The sequence below is a fragment of the Molothrus ater genome, chromosome 2, assembly GCF_012460135.2.
Source record: "Molothrus ater isolate BHLD 08-10-18 breed brown headed cowbird chromosome 2, BPBGC_Mater_1.1, whole genome shotgun sequence".
In the NCBI taxonomy this organism is placed as follows: Eukaryota; Metazoa; Chordata; class Aves; order Passeriformes; family Icteridae; genus Molothrus; species Molothrus ater.
The window spans coordinates 92,121,303-92,142,905 of NC_050479.2; the positions used below are offsets into that span (position 1 = coordinate 92,121,303).

General features: G+C 45.5%; 1 protein-coding gene across 2 annotated transcripts in view; it reads left to right on the forward strand.

Moving 5' to 3' along the window:
• Positions 1-21,603, forward strand: part of IGSF11 (immunoglobulin superfamily member 11) — a 105,242-nt gene that overhangs the window by 9,778 nt on the left and 73,861 nt on the right. The window lies entirely within an intron of this gene.

Here is a 21,603-nt window from a genome sequence, read left to right on the forward strand (position 1 = left end):
CTTTCTTTCCTTTCTCTGAGGCTGCAATTCAGCAGCAGTGATGCTATGCATGTAAGGGAAAAAACAGGGGATTGGGGGAGCTCTTTATTTTTTGTTTTTCCCTTTTTTTTCTTTTTTTTGGCTGAGAGCACTGGGATTAGGGGATGTGGGCTCCATTCCCACCTGCTGCCACTGGGTTTCTGTGCTGTCATTTCTGTGCTCCGAGCAAGCAGAAGGGGTAGAGAACACATGTTGGGGGATAGTGTCGAGAGAGTGGCCCTAGTGACAGATTGATGTCTCCTGGGAGAGGAAAAGCAGCATGTGACATCCTCAGCTAGGCAAGGGGGATAGCTATGCAAGCCGAAAAACCTGCAAAATAAAATTACTGAAAAGGTGTTCTGTCCTGTCCTTCCTGAGGGTTGTTTCTTCTGCAGTGTCCTACCAATTATTTGGGGATTTGAAATTACTCGTTTGATATGCAGGAAGATGAGTGCTTGTCCTGTACACATCTAGCACCTGATGGACCTCCAGGTCAGGCTCGTGAGAGCTTTGTCATTTATTCCTGACCTTCTTGAATATGGCTAACATCAATGTTTATACCTCAGCTGAATCTGTCCCAGAGGTCTGGATTCTTTCCTTTTTCTTGCTTCAGGGTGACTTCAGTCATCTTTGTCTTTCTCCCTCTCTGTAGCACCGGGTACCATTTTCCTACCTTGGACTAAAGTCGGTATTTGTTTCACAGTGATCTAAATATATGTGTCTGCTGTGTGCTGTCTTTGTAGGGAGAGCATACTATTTTTGCTTTTAGTAACCACTTTGTGGAAAGTGATGAGGAGCATGAAGACAGAGGCCCATGTATTTTTCAGAACCTTTCCTATCTATGCTGCGCTCTGCCCACCCACTTTTTTTAATGCTAATCTTTGTATAATCTTTCTCTTCACTGACTCAGGTAACAGCGTTGTTATCTAGATCACCATGCAGCTGATGGGGAAAACTGAGGCCCTGAGATGGGAAGTGCCTTTTCCATGGTCATGCAGGACTCCCATGGCCAATCTGGGGTTGGAGCCTGCATCTCTTGACTGCCAGCCCATGCCTTCTCCACTGGACAGTGCTGCCGGGCCACTGATTTAATCAGTGGCCTGCTGGATACTTTTCATCCTGAGTTTTCATGGCAGTGGCTCATGGGTGATTATCTATTCTGAGTCTCTAGAGAAAATCTGCAGCAACTAAATCAAATGCAGTTCTTCCCTCATCCTTGTCTTGACCATCTTCATGATGAATATTTTGCTTGGGACCCCCAGAGGGTGGCCCTGGGGTCACAGGTGAGGGGACTGTGTGTGCAAGGTATCTGTCCTCCTCACCTCCTGCTTGCTGCCTATTCACATGCTGGGTGCAGTGTGACACTGGTGGCAATCTTAAATAATCTGTGCCTTCAGGACACTTTGGAGGAAATCTTTCCCGATTGGGTTCTGCTGTAGGATCAGCCAGGGCTAAGCAGGATCAGATCAGGGATGATTTGGGAGGCCCAGGATGGTCTGAGCCGTGACTGCCCTGCCTTCAAGTTCTGTTTCTGTGTAAGTTTTGCCCTGCATGGTGGAGATGTGCTAGCCAGGGCACTCCTACAGAGAAGAGTGAGTGATCCTCAGGCATTGTGAAGTATTTTCTTCATTGTTTAAGGGAACCTTGGTTTCCATTGGGTCTAATGCAGCCCTTCTTCCTTATCCACTCTCTACCCATGGTGTGGCTTCACCCTGAAAATAGAAAAAAATAGAGCATTGTCTGTTACAATTGGGATTTTATAAGATACCTATGGGAATTAAGCACACAATTCCCTCAGGTTCTTTTTAAACAGCCTAGCTGATGTGCATTTATGTTGGCAATAAGCAAGAGTGGAAGCAGTCCTGTCAGCAGAGCCACAGCTATTTTCCCTGTGTTTGATGTAGAAACTGCTGTGGTAAAGCTTATTTAGCTTTGAGGTCCGTGTGTCAGGACCTGGCACTGGAGCCTTCAAGAGGTCTCTGATGTGAGAGGACCCCATGCCCTTGCCTCCTCTGGGGGTCTTTTCAAGCACCCAGAAGGTCTGTGGAAATACCAGTGTGTAATAACACCGTGTGTTGGGCCACTGTGCTGGGCTGGGCTGGACAAATGCACCTGACATCCACTGGGCCAAGGACTGAGCCTACTATGAGCCAGTCAGGATGATGAAACTCTGCCAAACCAACTCTTCTTTCCTTTCCAAGGGGTAAAAACGTGCATGGATGCTAAGGAGTAGCATTTAATTGCAACTCACTGCAATAGAATTTGCTTAGGAGATAATTGAGAGATTCTTCTGACAACTGCAAGAATCCTTTTTTATTCTCTTTCTCCACAACCAAAGAATGACAGCTTGTATCCGTTTTCCACAAATGGGGAAATTCAGTGACAATCATTGTACTTTTAATTAAAAATAAACAGTTATGATATAAAATAATAAAACAACTGCTGGAGATCAAACAAGCTGTGGAATATAGTTGTCACTTAGAACAAATCAGGAACAAACAAGAAGAAAAAGCTGCCTTCATCCTTGGTTACGAGTGAGAATCCTTCCTGGGATTTTGTTTTCATGGCTAAAATTAATTTCATAGTGTAATTTAGGTTTCTTTTTGGAATTTGCTCCTCTGGCCATATAGCCAGGGCACAGCGGGCAGCTTCTCTTGCAGCTGCAGGAGAGGAAAAGTGATTCAGGTGGGGATGCTGCTGACCCTGTGATCCAGTGCTGGCCAGAGGGTCCCAGAAGGCCACTGTTGTCTCTTGCCAGTGATCTGCTTCCAGCTTCCCCTCACCCCTTTCACCTTTATGAAAATGTTCACTGTGTGGCTTGTTGGACACAAAGGAGTGTCCACCTCTCATTGTGAATTTATGGGAAATGGGCCCAAGCTGTGGAAATTTCATTAAATTAGTGAACTATGTAAGGCTTCCATTCATTTTGTCTTCACTTGGATTATTCTCTCAGATTTGAAGAGTTATTCAGCCTTGGAGCTCAAAATCAACTTAGAGGCTAAAATCAGACTAGGTCTCCTTAGCTTAGCTTTAAAACCAGAAATGTATTACACTCAAAGTCCATTAAAGCCAAAAGGCTGTCTTAATGCATGTGTGTGTATATATATAATATATAATAATGCACATATAACTGTACAGTCAAAGCATGACTGGGAAATGCGTAAGTTAATGATGCCTTGTTATGTATCCTGTATCATTTATGGCACGAATCCTGTATCTTTTATGGCATGAATTTTATAGTCTAAGTGGTAGTAAGATTAGAGGTAGGTGAATAATTTATAGCAAATAATTTATTTAATGAATTCCTCTTCCATTTCTATTTGAAAATTGTTTGTGAACATCCTGCGGTTTCTTTGCATTTTACTTATTTGAAATTACTTACTGAATGGCTTCTACAAATGATATTTGACATGCCACATGCTCATAAGAAGGTTTGTTGTGGTTTTTTTTAACTGTTTCCTAAGAGGGAGAGCAGCATTTTAGCTCCAGGTTTGGTTGCTCAGCAATGATACAAAGTGCAAGTTCATGCCATAGTATTTCACTATCCTGACAGCTCAAAGTAATTGCTGGAATTAAGCAGTTTCTGAAATGTATAAAGAATTAGCTACTAATTTTTAATAATTTTTCAGACTGTTTGTGGGGATAGGCAAGTTCAAAACTCACTTTTGCCAGTGAGTGCTAAAATTGCTCAAAATCTGTTACTTCCTTATACATTTACATCACTAAATTAGAATAGCTGCGGAAATGAACAGAATGCTCTAAGGTCCACAGTCAGCAGTGTGCTGTGCATATGCCTGACTTTAGGCATATTCCTGAGTAGATGCAAAAGTGGTAGTGTGGCAAATTATGTACTTCAGCATATGTTTAAGTGGTTTTCTGAATTAGGGACCAAAATAGAGAACAAAGCAAATTTATCCTTCATGAAAGTGAACATACAAGATGATTCTGTTTCCTCATCTGCAATTACAGGGCACTGCATCTTTCAGATGCAGAGCGTGGGGGAATGATGATGTAAATTTTGAATTAAGTTCCTGATTTCATCCAATACAAGGCAGTTTATTTGAAGTTTCTCATACATGTCACTGTGCTTTTTTCCCCCCTTAAATATTGCATGAAATAGCATAAAGAATTAAAAACAAACAAAACCTCAGCCATTAGTTTCAGTTTTTTTATTTATATCTTCATCTTTTAAGATTTCTCAGATTTCAGAATATTTTCCATGTACTTTTATTGGTTTATCATCCCTCTAAGAAAAAAATATTGTGGTAATATTAAATAATGCCTGACAAAAGTAATGCAAATAGTGCATCACAGAAAGAAGAACTTTCTCCTGGTCTGCAAGGAATAGGTGTGAGTTACTTTAGCATCTTAAAGAACAGTTGTAACATTGTCAGCTGCTGAAGGTCCACATTTTTGTGTGCAACTTTTGTGCACATTGTGGAGAGCAAGCAGCTTCTGAAGTTGCGTGAGACACCCTTCAGCTCTGTAACACAGGTGATGCTTTGTTGGCCTACCTGAAGGCACAGTTAAACAGTTGTTTTTTCGGGTCTGTGGACCAGTGAGACCTCATATTCTTCCTGTTTATGTCTTTGGGCTGACCTGTGTGGGGTCTCTTATGTGTAGTAGAGGGTGGAGCATGGCAGTGAGTACCTCACCTAATGTCATGAACCTTATGAAAAGGAAATTAACATGTTTAAGGTCTTTGCTCTTCTATCAGAGGAGGGCTTGGGTGCAGGGGCTTTGTTTCCCAAGGGAACAAATACTTCTGGGCCACAGGGCCCATGGTCTTACTGAGTTGAAGTAGCTAGCAGAAGAGCACAGACAGCTCAGGAGAGGGTGGTCTGGGAAGCTGGGAAGAGAAAGAGCCATCTCTGGGTGATTGATGATGTGTGGGATGCAGCTGCAGAAACAGGCAGTTTGGGTGAGGAAGAGTGGTTGTCCCTTGTGAGAGCTAAAATGACCTCCTTGGAGCAGAGGGCCAAAGGAATAAAGTGTTGTGTCTCATGACAGTGATCAGAAATGCACCCAAGCCATGCTGTCTGTGCGCCAAACCCCCAGACCAGGCATACCACGGAGACAAGCCTGCCAAATGTGGTCATCCATGTCCATTGGTGCTTGTAGGTAAGGAACTTGCACCCATGAGAGAAGGGCTGCTTCCAAAGAGAGGGTTTCTGGACGTCTATACACTTTGCTTTCCCTTTAGGTGATGGTCTGGATCCCAGTCTTGTACACATGGAAATCAGTGGGAGAGTTTCAGCTTCTTGTGGTTGGGAAGGTGAGGGAATGTTTGTCAGGCAACAGAAACGAGGGCTAGATCTGGACTAGGACTGTGTGCTGCAGGGAGGGCTGGGGTGTGCCTGGGCTGTGCATTCCCCAATCTATATCCCTGTTTAGTGATCCATGCTCCTCACCCACCTGTCCTCCTCCATGTACTGCACTGTGATTCCAGCCCCAGGGCTGGAGAAGATTCTGTAGGAAAAGCTGGCAGTGAAATTCTGAATATTGCACCAACAGTCTTCTCTCCTGTTTCTAAGGCTTTCAGAACATTATTCACATGAAATACATCCAAACTTATTACTCATCCTTGGCACCTTTTATGACCTCAGTGATGAATGTTAAAAGATTGAAATGTTGAAATTAAAAAGCAGTCACCTGTACCAAACAAGGTAAACAGCAAAAGGTCCCAATCTGCCACGTGCCCTAACACACCACAGGGATGCCTTTAGCAGCAAAAGAAGTAGCACTGCATTATGTTTACAAGGGCAGTGATGCTATACCCCACAAGGGCTGTGACACTGATGTCTATGATAGGAATGGCATCAAGGGACTTCTTGAAGTAATTGCATCCTCAGTATTTTGGGACCAGAGCCTGGCCAGCTCAGGAAGGTGGGAGATCAAAGGCCACTTCTGGATTTAGCTCACTTTTGTAGAGCCTTGGGACAAAAATGGCAGAAGAGGTTGGTTTGAGAAGAAGTGTGGCTATGTCTCCATCCAGTGGCTAGTGCCAATGATGACGAGTTGGCTTCCCACAGAAATTCAGTTTTATATGGGGCGATCTCCCAAAAGAAACATGTGGCAGATGCAAGGCTACCTTCTTAAAGCTGACTTTTACAGAGGTCTAAGATGTGTCTTATCTTGTCTTGTGCCTTTCTGTGTTCTTCTGTCTTCAGTGTTATAAACATAGACTTATTAATAATATCAATAAAAATATAATATAACAACAACAACAACAATAATAATAATAATTATTATTTACTATTTTTCACTCCCGTGGGAAAGACCCTGCTTATGCCAAGTGGTTCTGCTGTGACTCCAATGGGATGGTGCACAGTTGCAGACCTAAACGGCTGTGGCCATACATCATGCTCTCTGTGTCTCTCTCACAGTCAGCCAGGACAAGTCAAAACAGGCAAAAGGAAAGAAAATAGACAAATTTCCGCATCCATAGCAGCTGGAGTGAACGCCAAACAGATGGGCTCTTCCACCCCGATTATCCTAACCTCCTAAATATAGAAATACAGGCTTTTTTTTTCTCCTTCTTTTCTATTTTTTTATAAATTTAAATTACCCGAGGGGGTGGTGTTAGCTCACGCTAGGGCAGTGCTAACGAGTGCAAATAGAAGTCATCTGCTGACAGAGTCAGATCGTGGCTTCTGCTCATGACTATCCCCCCACCCTGCCCACACACATTTTTTTTCCACTGGAAGTGTGGGGAATGATAGGGGCTGAAGCCGTCCTGTCTGTGGGGTGGGGGAATGTGAGTGTGTGCATGAAGAAGCTTTTATTTCAAATTCTGTCAATACTTATGCAAATACACAGAGTAAATAAGCACCAAAAAATATGGTTAAGAACTACATGTCCTTGCCTCCTCCTGCAGATGGTTTGGTGAGTAGATGGGGTAGCAGTGCTTCAAGTCACTGGAGGAGTTCACAGCTATTTTGGTTATCATTGCACAAGCACACTGATAGATATGGGGTAGAAAGGTGCAGGATCTGCTTTTTTATCATGTACCAACTCGCATTTTTTTGCAGCTTGCAGAGAGATTGGAGGGATGTCTTCTGGCAGCAGGCTGGTTGTGCCTGAACAACCTCATCCTTTTTGTTCTGCAGTAGTTGACATCAGCAAAGCAACAGCAGGGCAGTGCTTTGCGTGATTTTTTTTTTTACTTCTTTTGCTGTACTGAGGACTTGGATAGGAAAACTCTGATTTTTTTTTTTCCAGTGGGGAAACACACCACCTCACCAATGCTGTGTTTTCCATTCATCTTTCAGATTACTTTTGCTCTTTCTTGCCCCAGGGGCTGCATTTTGTACCTGTTATCAGGCTTTTGATCCCTGACCAGTCTTGGAGAGCAGGTGGCAGGAGGAGGTGCTGCCTGCACAGCATAGCAGAGGAGTGTGAGGCTGTGTCTGATCCCTGCCCTGTTCTACACTTGCATGGTGCAGAGTGCACACACCTGGGTCTTGCTTTCCCCACCTCTAGGAAGGGAATGTATGACAAGGGCTTGTTTCTGGACCTTTCAGGATGCTGTCAGGGAAAAACATTGTGTTGGTGCTGTATTAGTGCTATCACTGTAACCATGAACCAAGATATATAATGGGGATAAAGGTTAGGAACAAAACTGCCCTGACTTGGGGCCCAGCCAAGCAGAACTGCAATGTTTTTCCCTTGTCATTATGTACAAAGGTGTGTTGTGCTCTGTGGATGTATCTGTGCTACCATCAGTGCAGATATACAAATAGACCGTGTGTAAGACTTCAGAGACTCTGTGAAGAGGTTCTTTATCTTATGGGCTGCTCTCCATGTAAGGCTAGCACACAGCTTATTAAAGCTCCCAGGGCTCATTTTGCTTGTGTGCTCATGCTCTCCTGCAGAAACTCAAATAGTTGCAACCTTAACCCCAGGTGCCAGAGTGCCATACATACCGTTGGGTTCTGTAGGATTTGCATCATCCTTGGAGGCTTCCCACATACAGGAGAGGTCAACAGCTTTTAGAGGAGGCTGGCTGGGGAAAGCATGGAGTTTGCACTGTTGAAGAAGGTCTCTAAGAATAAATTGATCCAGCAGCTGGGAGGGTGACAGAACTGCAGGAGATCCTGCCTTGGGGCAGAAGGATGAAGCTGCTGGTTTCCTGAGGTTGCAGTGCAGGGGATTGTTAGCCCATGTCTCTTCAGGGTAGAGTGCTTCTCTTGTTACACTGAGGTCATGCAGAGTGGCTTGTCTGGACTGTGAAGCACACAGATGCTACAGATACTGGGTAGTGAGGTGAAAGCAAATAAATACATCTGAAAGCTTCCCTGGAAACGGTTTGTTTTAACATGGTGGTGATCATTCCACTAAAAATAAGCCCAGCTGAGGCTGTGCTCAATATTTGCACTGTGTCCCCTAGAGCCTGGGTCAGAACAGGGCTTTGCAGCCTGGATGCAGTGGCAGACCTGTGCTAGCTTCCACACCTTTGCTTAGGACTCAGGATAAGCTCTTGCAGCTACTGCATGTAGGGGATCCCAGTGAGAGGCACCTACCTGGCTTTGCAGCAGAGGAGCTTTGGCAGGATTTCTCCACTCTGATTCACGAGTGGCTCTGTCAGACCTGGCTGGCACAGCACAGGGGCACTCGAGCATCTCCACGCTGTGCACTTGAGTGCTCCTGAGCAGCAGCAGCAGCTCAGGGGTGCAGGCACACCCATGCTGGCCCTGCACCCTGCCTGCTTGGCAGAGCTGCCTCGCTCAGGCTCCCAGCCCTGCACGCTGGCTCTGTCCCTTGTGGTGGCTGTGCCCCGTCCGTGCTGCTGCAGCCAGGGCACTTGGGGCTGTGCTAACCCTCATGGAGCCACCACCACATTTCTGCACCAGGCCATGGGTAACCCACAGCCAGCTTGGATCCTCCCTAGGGACTCAAACAGCATTTTTAGGATTTAAAAATATAATGGTACTGAAATCTGAGGCTTGTGCTGCTTGTGTTTAAGGATGCCTGGTTATTTTTAGTTATGTTTTTTGCCTTTTCTTGCCTTAGTTTCACTCTTAATAAATGTTGTTAAAAGTCCCCCTGGTTGCAGTTGTTGCCCCCTGAGTAGCTAGGATTTTCATGATTGTTATCCTATCTTTGCTTTAAGGCACTTCACTATTTTGCCAGGTTTGAAAGAGATTGCCTGGAACTTTCCTATCCTTGGATTCTAGCTCAGATTGGCTTTGGATGGAAAATTTTACCCTTCTTTCTCCTATTTTTGAGAATAAGTTTTGGGGAGAAATGGGTTCCTACATATATGAAAAGGGAAATGTTTTGTTTTGTACACTGCCTTGCACCATGTTGTGTAGCCAGGCCTTGAAATGCAGCAGAAGGATATCTGTGTGCTTTTTGTCACCTTTGAGACAATCCACATGAATTAGGTTAGATAAAGAGCCTTTGAAAAATCAAATGTGATTGTCCATGTGCTCAGCAGAGGCAACACAGAATTCATTGAGGAAAAAGCCTCAGAGTTTTCACTCCTTGCAACTTCTTTGTGTGAACTGGGATAAACCCAGAGCTCCCCTGCAGATGCCATCAGCTATCACTAGGAGCAGGGAATGGACCCACATCTCCCTCACCTGCTTGGGAGACTTCCTTTGTCATACTTGGAGGTGGTGGAGAAGAAAGCCACCTTCCTCATGTCCAAGGAGAAAGGGAGCTGGTCAGGAAGGTGACCAAGGCAGGGGTGCCTGCAGCCTGAGGAACATGGTGAGAATGGGAATGCACTGAAGGGGTGGGGGGGAAGAAGGGAGGAAGCAGATCCATATGGGACTCAATGGAGAAGGATTCCCTGGGAGTGAGTCACATTAATGGGCTGCTCCCCCAAGCTTTTTCTGCTTCAGAAAGTCACCTCTCCCAGCTTCTCCTGGGGGAGACAACAATCACCCAGAGGGATTGGAACTGGGAGACTTTATGAGAGATCCTTTGGCCTGATGAGGCTCAGAGGACACGGGGGCAGGATGAGCCTGGGCCTGGCTGTGTCACATTCCAGAGGAACTGAAAAACTAGAAGAACTGAACACCCTGAAAGCCTCCCTAGGGACTCAGCAATTCTATCTTCAGTCTGGGATTTGAGGGTATACCACAAATATAACCTACAGTCACACGTTTATTGTAAAGCCAGTAAACCAGATGATTAAATATAGGCTCAGTTTCTGTCTATCCTGGAGGTTGAAAGAATCAATCAGGGAGTAACAAAAGTATGTGATTTATTTATTTATTTATTTTGTTTTAGTACATAATCAGCTATATTTTAGCAGTGCCAGTGGATATGGCAGCTGTTGCTGTTGATTTTCTGGCAGCATCTGGGCTGAATACCTGAGCTGTGTTGATACTTGAGTGATTAGACAGTTTGTTTATAAACTACCTTGATGAAGGCTGGTACTTGCACCACAGAGGTTAAACAGGAGCTGAATTAACATAATATGAAGGTAATAATGATTAATGATTGCTACATTAGTAACAAGAAGCAGCAATGAATTTTTAAAATTGGGATAGTTTAAATTTCTGTGAAGTAGATTGCCACTTTCATCCTTTCCCTCCAGGTATATTATATTTCTGAAATGTCTCCTGTCCCTTCTGTGCTGAGCCACTGCTTACCTTGGCAGGGCCGGCAAGATGCTTTTGGGGCAGTAGCGCTCTTCCCTGCTTTTGTTATTGTTCAAAAGAGTGGAAGCTGAGGACAAAACAATCTCTTGCCTGGATGTGATGTGTATTTTGTAGCAGCTGTTTAACCCAGCCTTTTGCATAGAAATGACTCAAAGTACCTGAACTTGGGCCCCCAACCTACAGTAACTTAGCAGGCCTTTGCTCAGAATCCATAGTTCAGAGACAAGATAGATGGTGTATTTCAGGGTTTGGGCAGAGTGCCACCTGTACAGCATGAGGGAGAGTGAAGTTCCCAGAGCACCTTCCTCCTGCCTCTCACAGTGCCTGGGGCTGCAGCAGGTTGGTTGGAGGAGAGAGGTGAAGCTGCTCCAGTAGCAGTTGATGGCATGGCATTATCCCTCCCTTCCCACTCATCCATTGTGGAGAAAAGGCACTAAGGCATGTGAAACATATGCTGAGATCACCATGCTTTGTCAGCTCCAGTGAGCTGGATCCTGCTGCTCAGCGGGGTCTGTAAATACTCTTTACTGTGCAGGGAAGCTGTAGGGTCTGGCTGTCCTTGGCTGCCTGCTCCTAAAGCTTCTTACAGGCAGGTCAGTTGCAGAAGTATTTGGGAGACGTCTATTTGCTGCATGGCGTTCCTGGGAGCAAGGAGGAAAATTTTCTATTTAACTTTCCTGGTTTCTTGGTGTCAGATTTTGACAAGACACAGCACTCTGTGGTCAAGATTACTGACCACATCATGAGGAGGTGCAGGCAGACTAACTCTCAGATGGAAAGGGATTTTTTTCCTTAAATCATTCACCAAGTGATTGTGAATTAAGAGTGAATTATTTTCAAATGGATCATGAATTGAGAGTAAATAATTTTTTTTGAGGTGTGCTGTGGAGCAGTCACAGATTGTAAAAGGGACACCAGGCATTGCCTGGAGATAACTGAAATGCTTTCTCCTACAAGAATCAACGGCAGCAAGAGATCCTCCTCTCCTTTCCTGTCCTCTAATCTCCAGGTGCTTTACTTCATGTAAGTAACTACTATGGCTGGTGTGGCTCTTAATTCTTTGGGGAATACACAGCTGGAGGAGTGTTCATTTCTCTGCAGAACACATTAGTTTCTCCCAGTATGGAAGCTTAGCTTTTTAACCAAAGCAACCTCCCTCCCACATCAGTGAGCCTTGAAAAGATGTACTTTTGTTCTGTCTGTCCATGACATTTTATACTTTTTTTTTTAATGGTTTAGATAAAGACTTTCTTACCTACTAGTGGAGTTGGAGAATGACAGACTTCTGGGAAAATGAAGCTTCCCTATATTTGTCCAAAGTCCTATTTCCAAGAATGTTCCTGTTGTCCATTAGATAGCTAAGAAACAGAGTGAATGAGAAACATAGTGAGCAATTACTTACTAAAGTAGAGGGAGAAGGTGAGCAGGACAAACATGTTATATTTGTTTCTTTAATCCTTGTTTTTCACAGTTCCATTTTGAATATCTGCCCTGTGGATGACCTAGGCGGTTCCTTGCAAGCCCAATTAAAAACCAGAGTTCAGTGTATCACTTCTTTTTTCTTGAGGCCTGTGATCTTGTCCTGTGATAATTGAGCTTTGGAGTAAGTCCCAGTGAATAACTCTGAAACTCCAACACCAAAGACAAAAAACAACACCAAACCCTAATTTTTTGTGTTTGCTCTTGACCAAAATAGGAATATGCCAACTAAAGGCCACTTTTAGGTTCTACCTTTTTCCAGTGCCCTGGCTAGACAAATCATGCATGGAAAAGGGATGTCATCAAGACTGGGGAGAAGATTTTTCCCTTCCTGGTCAAGCCTGATCCAGGATGGAGACTGGGATGAGGAGAGACAAGTTGACCTGAGATGTTTGGCTCTGTAGGACAGCTGCTGTCTCCCAGGCTCTTGTTGGATTTGTTCACCCTGGAGAAGAAAGGGCTCCAGGGGCACTTTCTAGTACCTGAAATGGGCTACAAGGGATCTGGGGAAGGATTTTTTACAAGGGTGTGTAGTGGTAGGATAAAAGGTAATGGCTTCAAACTGAAAGAAAGTAGGTGTAGATTAGATTCTAGGAAGCAGTTCTGTACTGTGAGGGTGGAGAGGCACTGGCCCGGGCTGCCCAGAGAAGCTGTGGATGCCCCATCCCTGGAAGTGTTCAAGGCCAGGTTGGATGGGACTTTGAGCAACCTGGTCTAGTGAAAGGTGTCCCTGCCCATGGCAGGGGGACTGGAACTAGATGCTCTTTAATATGCCTTCCAAACAAAACCATTCTATGATTCTACCTAGAATTAATTTTGACTGACAGCAGTACAGAGTAGCACAAGCACAGCTGTGAAAATAAAGCCACAGGTTGGCTTGTAGAATTTCCTGTGATTGAAGTCATAATGTCTCCTCTTAATTAATTTAATTCTGGTTTAATTAATTGAGGGTTTGCCTTGATTTATTCGCTTGCTGAATTGCTCACTCAGATGGCTTGTGTGAAGAGCTGCTGCATTTCCTTGCACAGACTGGAAAGTTGTGTTATAATGTAATAATCAAACACAAATTCCTGATGATGCTGCCCCCCTCCTCTCACCTTGTTCCACTCCTCCACCAGGGGAAGAATAATTGAAGAGGAAGGAATGGATCCACAGGTTCTAATGTTTAAAGAAGAGCAAGACATTTCTTGGAACTTGATACCATTTTTGCATTGAGTTATCAGCATGTCTCTGTGCCAGTCTGCTACAAGACCATGGGCACAAGGCCTTGTTCCTTGCAGCTGCTATTCTTCCATGTGTAATGTGGCTCATTTGAGTTTGGGATGTGGTTTTGGGATCATGAGCATGTCAGATACCCAGCCTTACTGCATGTGCTTCTCATTGGGTAAGTTACACTGGGCGCTCACCAGCAAAGGGTTTTGTTCTCCCTTGTTCTCCCCCTTCCAGCATCCACTTGTGCCGTGTATGTGCCGGAGAGCGCCTCCCCCCTCCTCCATCCTTTTCCCGATCCAAAGTCTCCCAGCGATCTTCTTGTTTGTGAGGAGCCCGCAACCCTCCTCCTCCTCCTCCTCCTCCTCCTCCTCCCGGCTGGGAGCAAGGCCCTGATTTCCATTTGAATAGCAGCCTTTTTGCTGAGGCTTCCCCACCGCCCCGGCGAGCGAACAAGGAGCCCACTGTTCCCGGACACGGGATGTTCAGCCAGCCCTGACGGCCCCGCTGTCCTCAATGCGGCTTTTCAGCCCCTCCGCTGAAGCCCGGGGCGCCGGGCTGGTGGGGGACAGCTCCCGGCCCTGGGCAGCATGCCACTCATTTTAAGCAGTCCCAGCCTGTTCCCACTTCTGCCTTTATGGTCTAGCCGAGGCTTGTTGGGGTTGCAGCTGGTTTTCGTGCGGCACCGAGGTAATGAAAAAAGGGAAGGATAAGTCAGACTGGAGTGGTAGCAGGGGAGAGGATGAGACAGGGTCCTTTGCCAAAGGCTTGAAGGATGAGCGGGATGTGCGTGGGGGTGAGCCCATATCCTGGCCAGGGCTTCTCTCTCCTTAGCTCATGCTGATGCCTCAGGTCAAAGCTGACCTGTGCCTTGCTCCTGAAGTTCCCTTCTAAAAACCACATCCTGCCATGCAGCAAGGTCTCTGGGTTGGCTTTTGTTTCCAGACATGCAGGTGCACCTCCCCAACTCTAAGGTTTTGGGGTAGAGGCAGGACAAAGGAGCAACACCTGACGTGCCCTGGAACTGCTGAGAGTGGGCAAAGCCTCCTGCCCCATCCCACCACTCAGAGCCTTTGTCAAGGCTGTCTTCACGGTGAACTAATAGTGGGGTTTTTTTTTTTGAGTTTTTGGCTAATTTTTGTTGAGTTTTCCTTCTAGATGATGCTGGTGCAGGCGTCATGATGGATTGGTCTCCACCCTCCCCCATGGGGAAGTCCACTTCCCAGCAAGGTGTGGAATAACTTGCCCACTTCTCCTGCTGCTTTTAGCATCCAGGAGCCCTTGGTGGCATGAGAAACCCCAACTGGCAAGCCATGAAGGAGCTCCAGACACTGAGACGTCCCAGGCTGACTGTGGGTGCTGCTTTTGTGAATCAGTTTTTGGTTTTTGGTTGTTTTTTTTTTCCCTCTGTGGGCAGAGGTAAGGGATTCCAGGTTTGTTTGTGTTCCTCCCCAGATAGTGTCACACTGATGACATTTAAATTCAGTGGAGCAGGCACAGAAGGGGCAGCAGCAGAGCAGGCTTCCCTCTCTGCTGCTGTAGGAAGAGCCAGCTGGAGCGTGGGGACAGTGATGAGGCCAGGCAGACCTCTGCCAAGGCTGGCAGCAAACAAAGCCCACTAAAACCGGTTACGATGTGTTAAATCGCTAGTTCACAGCAGACATGAAGGAGAAACCTTTCTCTTCTGTGTGTATGGGTAAATTGCTCAGAAGTAAAGGTAATCATTGCTTCTGGTAACACAAATTTTAATGTAGCTGCACCCTTTTAGCTTTTTTGGTTCTTCCACTGAGTACTGTTCATTTGTTGCTTGAGTGCTGAGTTCCTGCAGTTGTGATTTCCCTTTTTTGAAGAAGACCTTGATTCAAGCGAGCTACACCTCTCTGCAGCACATAAATGATGGAGCATATGCAGGGGTCTGGAGGTCTTGCCTTCACCCCCTCATCTTCCATCCCATCTGGGCAGCCTGATGGGACTGGTGGTGCAGGAGTGGCACTGAATCCTGCAAGCAGAGTGGGGCTCATTCAGGTTGGTGGTGGAGGCTTGGAGCAGGTCAGAGACTGTTTCTCTGCTGCCAGCAGAAGCACTGGAAATCCAGCATTCTCTACTCCCTGGGCTCTGGGGTTTGTGCCCTGAGTGGTGGTGTGAAGGATGCTGCCTTTATTTCCAACTTTTGGGAGGAGTTATTTGTGATATAAAAGGATGGAAATTACTGTGGAAAGTCAGTCACAACTTTTTTATTAGAAGAGCACTTCTTGCTCTTTGCTGTGAGGAAGAAAAAGGGATGTTTCCAGATTCTGTTAGTGGCTGCACGCTCTGAGGCAGCTCAGCACTTGGTGCTCTTTGAGGCTATAGGGGCTGGAGTGCTCTTATGCTCAGCACTTCAGCTGGCAGCCTCCACAGACTTCCCTAGGGAGCCACAGGCTTCCCTAGGGAGCACCACGGATGCTCAGAGCTCTGCAGGATCAGACCTTTTATCAACATTACCAAATGATGAAGCGCAAGGCGCCCAGAGAAAAATAAGTTTGAGTCCCACTGGAATTCTTGGACTCCTGTGACAATTTTCAGTATGGAAAATTCAGGCAAGTTTTAACACAGCCAACAAATTGTTGAAGACTTTCTGGGGTGCATAGATCCTGCATGAGGGGACCTTCTTACCAGATAGCTTTTGAATGCTGCACTCTCTCTTACAGAGTTTGCTCTGGTGCAGCTTCTGGAACTTGTTCAGAGAGAGCAGCTCCAGTTATGTGTAAGAGATAATATGTAACTGAGCTGATATTTTTTCTTCCTTTTATTTTTTTTTAACTCAGTGGAATTTGTTGGGAGCTCAAGAGAAAAATACAGATGCTAGTGTTACTGTAATATAAATGTCACAGATGAATAGGTTTCTAAATTGTGACATTTAGGAAATAATATCTTGTCTTTTTTGCACTTGGAGAAGACTATAATTTCAGTGTGAATATTTCTTTGTGTTTTTGTTTTTTAAATTTATTTTTAGAAGACTGTTTTGCTGGGTATTGAGCATATAAAACCCTGAGATGATGTTGCTATGAGAACCTTCAGCATTTCATTTCCAGATTAGGAGTCTTTAGCTATGAGACTGTCACGATAGTTCAGCTCAGCTTGTTGCATTTTAGTTTTATGAATGAATCTACACAAGGTTATCACCTGGGTGACTTGAGTGACTCTCAATTAAGTAAAAGGAAATGCAGAATTTACCCCCCAAGAAAACACAAACCCAATACTTTCTCTAAATTCAGCTATAAATATGGTTCTGGAAACAGCTCAGTGTTTTCTCTTGACAGCTGCATTCTGAATTTACTCTTCCTCTGCTGGGAAAGGAGTATCTCTTCATGCTCATCTCTGTGCAGTTCAGCAGGACACATTCTCTAAGAAAAAAACCCTTCCCAAGATGAGCAGGCTCTTCAGCTGCACGGTGACACTTGGGTACTTTGGCTCAAGGTTATTTACTTTTCCTCCCTTTTAATTTTTTTTAATTACTATTTTTGTGACATTGGCATCCAGTTTGCTCCATTCCCTGGGGTTTTGGGGTTTTTTTTTGTCTTTTACATGCATAAAGAAGCAGAGCTCTGGGAGCTGTTTGTTGTGCCTCTTTTCCTTTATTGCACGACCTGCAGTGACTGCCATTGAGAGTAGGCGGTGAGGGAGAACAAACAGTTCATGCCTGTTAGGGTTTCATGATTTTGGTAGCAGTGTGCTGCTTCTTTTAGATCCAGGTATGTTTGAACAGCCAGGGAAGGAGAGGTGGGTTCCACTGGCACAGCAGGTGTATTTCTCCAGCACACCCAGGACCCTGGCAGCAGATGCTGCAGGCTGGCTCCCAGCTCACTCTGCCTGCCATGCTGGATGGGGGGACTGGGAAGCTCCCCCAGCTGGGCTGGCACTTCCAAGTCTGCATCAGTGAAGTAAATTTTTCCATCAGAAGCCATTTCCTTCCCCACAGCACCTTCCTGTCTCTCTTGCAGGGAGGATGCTGTGGCAGCAGCCACTGCTGCATCTCAGTAAGTCTGTGCAGACAACTTGCAGCAAGTCACAGAGAAAATGCCTCCTTTCTGCAGGGGTTTAGTTGGGCTGTGAATTACATTAGCAGAGAGGGCATACTTCCCATGCATAGGGTGGGCATCAGTCAAGCTGGGCACAAAAGGGCAGGAGCTGCAGGGTGTGCAGAGAGAGACTGAGCTCCCCAAGATTTGCACAGGCTGAATGAAGCACAGCACTTGTAGTGGTGCACCTCCAGTGAGTGAGGTCACAGGCTGCACCACCAGAACTGTGCTGGACCTCTAGAGAGGTGTGTGAGTGCTCTGGAATCCTCTTAGAGCTGCATCTGGTGCGGGCAGTGTGTGTGCTGCTGTGTGCACTTGTGTGGTGGTCCTGCTGTCCTACAAGGTCAAGCTGTGTTTTAACAGTGTGTGAGGAAATGTGGTATTTGAAAGGTTGCTTTGATGCTCTGAATGGGCTTCATGTTGCCCACTGAGCCTGTGCTGGAAGGCTGCTAAACATTGTGTCATCTGTCCTTGAAATTGCCTCATGAGCAAGGCAGTGGAGATACTGCTGGGCAGGAAGGGGGGACATTGGCTGAGCTGTGTTTCAGGAGGTATTTTCCTGCCCTTTCCTTTGCCATTCCTCACAAACAGTCAAAACTGGATGACAAAACAGGAAATGGATCCTCCCCAAAAAGTGCCCTCCTCAAAACCAGTAGCAATTGGAAGGGAGTGTGCATAACTTAAATTGTGCAGCAAAATGCCTGGTCTGGTTTGTTCTGTGCCTGAAGGCTGAGCAAGCAGCTCTGAGTGAAATTATATACAAATGCACACACTTGTGTGCACACACACAAACACAGAGCTCTGCATTTGCCAGTAAAAGTGTAGTAACCTGCACTCTGCATATGAAAGATCATTTCTGTGCTAAAGGTCCATCATCCACGGGGAGTTGTGCTGTCAGGAACTACAAAGGAGAGAATCATTGATATATACATTGCTGGAAAACCTGAAAGGTTGCAGAAGCAGGACTAACTGTGCTGTTTAGGCTTCTTTTTTACATTTTTATTTATTAAAATGCTCTAGATGCAGAGTAGCTCTTCTCATTATTTATAACTGTCGCTGCTGCCTTGAAATGAAACTGCTGGCACTTTGATAAATGTGGTGAAAGCTTGTCTGGTGTCCCTGCCACTTCTCTAAAGTGCCTCCTGCGTCCTCTGCTGAATTGCTGTTTCATCAGTTTGGACAGCAGTGTTCCTCAGCAAATTGCAGTAAAAGTCTAGTTGCATCATCCCATGCTAATGGAAATGGAGCAGGAGGGAGTGACCCTGTGCCATGAGCATCCTGTAAGTGCTAGGCAGAGCAGGAACAGGAGGAAGAAGACAGCCCTGCTTCTCACTTCTCCATCCTGGTCAGTTTGGTGGGATAAAGGCTCTTCTTCAGGGTTGCTGTGAGCATGTTTTTCTTTTGCCTTGTCCTGACAGCTGGGATGTCATTCCTGTTTGAATTGCCTGTGCCCAAGGGCAAAAATTAAGTTGTTCCAACCTCAGCCCCTCCTTCCCATCATCTCAATGGCCATGGTGTCAGGACAGTCAACTGGTGGGCTGTACTGGGGCTGTCCTGATAGCTGAGTGCAGGGAGCTTTTAAAAAGCTTGAAGAATGCAAATCCCCTGAGATCAGATAAGGCTAAAATGTTGACACTGAAAAATCTAGTGACCAAAACAAAGGGAGAAAGTTTGTTTTTAACAACCAACCAACCAACCAACCAACCAACCAACCAACCAACCAACCAACAAAGAAACTAATCAACAGCAACAAAGAAGAAGCCTCTCAAAACCTTGACTTCTCCTTTGAGCAGAGGGACTTGCTCTTAGATCATCTTGCTAAGCAGAAGCTGCACTTGTGCTGAAGCAAGCCTGTCAGGATGATGAGGCAATGGAAATCTTGTCCTACAAGGGGAGATTAGAAGAGCTGGGACTGTTTAGCCTGAGGAAAATGGTAGGGGGAGTATGAGAGTGCTCTGTAAATATGTAAGCAGGTAAACAGTGTGAAAAAGGAAGAGTTTTTAAGGCTAAGGGAAGGTGTTTGCAACAGTACAGGCTCCAATAAATCAATTGTGGTAATCTAGTCCAGGAATTAAACCACAGTTTCATTCTGTTAGGTCGTGGAAGTTTGGAGAGCAGCTTCCAAACAGAACAACTGGAACAAAACTCCCAGACAGGCTTTAAGAGGAGTCTTGATCTGTCTGTGAAGAGGATTGTATTAAGAGGGCCAGGGTCTGTGTGCCAGTAAATTCTGTTCTATGCTGCTTCCTGTATTTCTAGTTAGTCCCAGATTAACCATTCGAGCTTTTGTATGAGATGTGCATAAATAGAAATCATAGATTAAACTGAGAGGTTTGCAACTTCAAACTAATTTGTTTGGGGTGTGTGTTTTTTTGTTTTGGTTTTTGTCGTTTGGTTATTCTTTTTTTTTTTTTTCCCCCATCCTTCCAGGGTGTCCTTTTGACCCTGAATATGCCACAGCAGCGTTTCACCCAGTGCCCAGGTTTCCCCTTCCTTGTCCTCAAGCCGTCTCACTTTTGTGCAAGCTGTTTCCACCAATGCATAGCACAACTCAGCACTTTTAGGGGCTGAAAGCTATTTACCAGCTAAGAGGGCAAGAGTACAAAACTATTTTGAGCTCTGTGACCCACCTCGGCCAATTGGATTGTGTCTGGTAATCCTATTTGGTGGAGATGGGTTCACGTAACCTGAAATAGTTTCTGGTCTTTGCCTTCACCTCCGGTGCCTACACAGCAGCAGGACTGGGGTGCCTGTGCTGTAAGACCTGACCTCCAGAAGGGAGAAGGGCAGTTGGAGAACTTGGGCTGAAGCTCCTTTCCAGGAGGTTGTCCCATTTTCCCCACTGGTGTCCCGTGGGGTGATGCCCCTGTGCCATGGTGTGAGGTTGCTCTCCACCCCTGTAGAATCAGGGATGGATGTGTCTATCTCTCACCTTCTTATTACAGCCCAGGCATCAGTCTTGGCTTGTCCCTTTGGTGAGGAGCAGTATTTTGGATTGCTACTGCAGCACTTTCATTTTTGCCTGCACTCCCACCTCCTAATGGTCATGTGTAGCCTGGAATGGGCAGGAAGGAATTAAGTCAGATGAAGAAAAGGACGTCAGTATTCTCTTACACAATTCACTTCAAATGTGTAAAGTATTTCAAAGTAATGAAAAATCTATTGCCCAAATTAGGCCCAGAATAGATACTGCTATTTATCCCAAACTTTGCAGACAGGATTTGAGACTCTAGGGCTTTTATTGGTGCTGTACCTAAACAGTGAACTTGCAGGATCCTTTTTTACCCCAGTTTTACTTTGAGGAAAGAATTGTGAAGTTGCACTGTCTACTTCAACTTTTTAGCTTTGTACCTTGTTGTCACTTTTAGCCCTGTTTGACATGAGTCTCCAAAATACTGCATTTGCCAGAAGTCATCAAATCATACAGCAGAATTAAGAAAGGAAGCTCTGCTGAGGGAAAGGATGTCTCTAATGTGGATTTAGGCAGAGTATTAGGCATAAGAATATCTAAGCCAGCAGGCTGCAGGAATCTAGGCTTCAGTGCTGCTACTCAGGGATTCCTTGAGTATTTGGGATGGGGGTGGGTGTGTAAAGCTGAATATCTCTGAGCTTGTACAGGACTACAGAGCAGGAATGTTGCTGAGTTTTGTGGTAGCCAGTTATAGCTCAGCTGAGGCACTTTCTCGCCTTGGTTACTGCAACTTTCATCCCTTTGATTGATGGAGAGTACCAGGCACACTGAGCTGGGCTCACATGCCTGCCTCCTCCCTCATCAAAAAGGAACAACTGCGGGCTAATCCCCTGGGCAGCCCCAGTGGCAGTGAGAGATCCTCCCTTGAGGAGTAAGATGAGATGCTCCCTCTAGCACAGCTCCCACAGGTGCTGCTCAGCCATACCACGGGTCAGTGCTGCTTCTGGCTTGTGCCTGTGCTCCTCAAAGCTATCCCCCTTATTTCAAGGTACAAAACTTGGAATAGCAGAGGAGGAATGGGAGGAATAGGAAGGCTGTCTGAGGATAAGGTGCAATCTGGTGTGAGAATCACAGAATATTCTGAGTTGGAAGGGACCCACAAGGATCATCAAGTCCAGCTCTTAAGTGAATGACCCATACAGGGATTGAATCTGCAGCCTTTGCATTCTGGGGTTATTTTAGCACCAGGCTCTAACCAACAGAGCTGTACTCAGGGTCATTTTCCTAGCAAAAGCATAAACTGGAGGTTGTG